Source organism: Triticum urartu, unplaced genomic scaffold (genome assembly GCF_056163025.1).
Source record: "Triticum urartu cultivar PI428250 unplaced genomic scaffold, HENAU_Tu73 scaffold210, whole genome shotgun sequence".
Lineage (NCBI taxonomy): Eukaryota > Viridiplantae > Streptophyta > Magnoliopsida > Poales > Poaceae > Triticum > Triticum urartu.
Window position 1 is genome coordinate 2,501 of NW_028260381.1, and position 3,581 is coordinate 6,081.

A 3,581-nucleotide genomic window follows, 5' to 3' on the forward strand; every position below is an offset into this window, starting at 1 on the left:
TCATCGAAACATCGAGAAATTGTGCATATAGAAAACTCTAAAGAAAGAAAAAAAGGAGACCCATGCCATGATTTTCAAATCTTTTCTATTTAGTAGTCTAAGTTTCTCGATGAGGATAATTAATTCGGTCGTTGTGGTCGGACTCTATTATGGATTTCTGACTACATTCTCCATAGGTCCCTCTTAGATCTTCTTTCTCCAATCTTGGATTAGGGAAGAAGGAGATATTCGCGACTACTGGCGATTTCATTATGGGGCAGCTCATGATCTTCATATCGATCTATTATCCACCTCTGTATCTATTCTTTCTTAGCTAAACAGGTGGAAGATCTATCCAATTTGGTTATATTATATCATGGACTCGAAAAACGGATCTGAATTTGACTGAAATGCACGATCTTCACAGGTATCACTTTTCACGATACCTAAAAGGTGGAATAGCGATTTTCGAACCATTTCCTATAAGAGAATGGTTTCCATTACTTTGAGAAATGGATTCTTATATCAAACTATAGCTATTGCATTAAAGAAGAAAAGAAACTAATAGAAGTCGAAGACGCGGAATGATAGTGAATAGAGAGAAAGATTCTTCTGATTTTCTTGTTTCTATCTACTAGACGCCGTAGAGAATTGAGAATTTTCATGTCTTTCAATTCTCGTACTCGTAATTGGAAAGTTATGGAAGGAGACCCATCATTTTGCAATGAAAACAACATATAAAACTCTGGACAATTTCGAAATCAGGCCAAGCGTCTTAATACATATGCAAAAAAATTCATTATTGGCCCACCATTGATTAGAAGATTTAGCTTGTATGAATCGCTATTGGTTTGATACGAATAATGACAATCGTTTCAGTATGTTAAGGATACAGATGTATCCACAATTCATTTAGAGTTACTTAATAGTCTATTTCTTATACCATATCTCTATCCCGTGAAATTCTCGAGCCAAAAGATGGATGCATATGCTGTGTTTCATTTTGCTAAATGATATCAATTAAATGGTGTATCAATTCCATAAATTGCATATAGCAATAAATAAATCAGCAAAATTCTTTCTAATATTTTAGATAGAAGAAACATTTCTTCTATCTAAAATATTAGAAAGAATGTACCCTTCTATCCAAATCCAATTTGCATCGATAAAATAAATCCAAATTCCAGTAGTAGATGAATAATTGCAAATTTGTGTGTGTACGAGATTAGAATAACTTCAAATAACTGACATAATTTTGTATTTTTCCTGATCAGAAAAATACATGAAAAAGAAAGGAGGTAGAAAAATTTTTGGATTTATGGTTAAAGAAGAAAAAGAAGAAAACAGGGGTTCTGTTGAATTTCAAGTATTCAGTTTCACCAATAAGATACGGAGACTTGCTTCACATTTGGAATTACACAAAAAAGATTTTTCATCGGAAAGAGGTCTACGAAGACTTTTGGGAAAACGTCGACGTTTGCTGCTTATTTGGCAAAGAAAAATAGAGTACGTTATAAGAAATTAATCGGTCAGTTGAATATTCGGGAGCAGTAATTTAATCGTTCAAATTTTTTTCTTGTTTTATTATTTTTTTAGTAGTCTTATAGTAGTCTTAGATTTTTCATTTTGATGAGCCTCGCTTTGAGGAATTCATGGAATAATCCATTTTCATGGAATAATGAATTAAGGAAGAAAGGATATGAGTCTACCGCTTACAAGAAAAGATCTCATGATAGTCAATATGGGCCCTCAACACCCATCAATGCATGGTGTTCTTCGACTGATCGTTACTCTCGATGGTGAGGATGTTATTGATTGTGAACCCATATTAGGGTATTTACACAGAGGAATGGAAAAAATCGCGGAAAACCGAACTATTATACAATACTTACCTTATGTAACAAGGATATAGAGAGATTGTAGAAAGGGGATAGGATAGTTATTTTTGCAAGAGACTTGTTGTAAATTCCTTAACTTAAGAAAGAAAAAAGAATAAAAACACAGATACATAACATAAAAAAAAGAATAAATAAGACGAGATTCGACCTCCCCCTACATATTTAATTTCCTCTCCTATACAAAAACTAGCAAGACCCACTCCATTGGTAATTCCATCAATAACACCCTTATCAAAAAACTCCGTGAGTTCGGTTAACCCTCTTATACCGAGGGTAAAGACCCTAGTATAGAAAATATCTATATAACCACGATTATATGACCAACTGTATATATTTTTTTTTACTTGATCTAAAAATTCTTTTTAGGATTTCCTTTGTAAAAAGAGTTTATTAAATCCAAATTCTGAAAAAAGAATAAGCGGATCCATAGAAGATATATGCTATGAATAAACCAAAGATAGCTAGACTTACAGAAGAAATTGCATTAGTAATAAATTCATATGAATTTACAAAAGAATTAGAACTTTCCTGGGTAAAGTTTATTGAGGGAGTTAACCACTTTGATAATATGGTTAACTCTGCTATTCCATTACCAATTCCTCCATTATCAAAAGAGATTCCTATGAATCCAATGAACAAAGTGAAAAGTAGTAATATAAGAAGAGGAAATAACATAGTATTTCCCGTTTCATGCGGATAGGCAAAAGTTTTTTTAGCCCCAAAAGACGTAGTAAAGGATCCTATCCTATTTCTTGTATTACCTTGAATTTTTGGTATATTTTGTGAAAAAAAAGAAACTCCACTCTTCGTTGTTGATAAAACGAAATCCCTATTCACTCCTTTGGGTATCCTTTTTCCCCATAAGGATATTGAATACAAGGAACTCTCTTTAGTGCTACTGTAATTTTGAAAATGAACACGCAAATACCCATCAAATGTAAGTAAATATATCCGAAACATATAAAAGGCAGTTAATCCTGCAGTAAAGGAGGCTATTATTCCAAAAAAGGGCGAATACAACCAACTATTACTAAGGATTTCATCTTTGGACCAGAAGCAAGCAAGAGGTGGAATACCACAAAGAGAAAGTGTACCCCATAAAAAAGTAGTTCTTGTGATTGGAATGTATTTTCTTAAACCGCCCATAAGAACCATATTTTGACTTTTATCTGGTGAATATCCAACAAGAGGTTCCATTGAATGAATAACGGATCCGGATCCCAAGAACAATAAAGCTTTTGAATAAGCATGAGTGATCAAATGGAATAAAGCAGCTTGATAAGAACCTATACCTAGAGCTAACATCATATAACCCAATTGAGACATTGTAGAATAGGCTAAGCTTCTTTTAATATCTCTCTGAGCAAGAGCTAAAGTAGCTCCTAAGAATAGTGTTATTGTACCTACTAAAGAAATAAAACTCATTATCAAAGGTAAAGATATGAAAAGAGGAAGAAGTCGAGCTAGAAGAAAAATTCCCGCAGCAACCATAGTTGCTGCGTGTATAAGAGCCGAAATAGGAGTGGGCCCTTCCATAGCATCGGGTAACCATACGTGAAGAGGGAATTGTGCGGATTTCGCAACTGCACCAAGGAATAATAAAAAAGCACACAAAGTAGTAAGTAAAGAGTTAATTCCATTATTAGGAATCCAGTTATTAGCTATTTTGAACAAATCCCTAAACTCTAAACTACCTGTTATCCA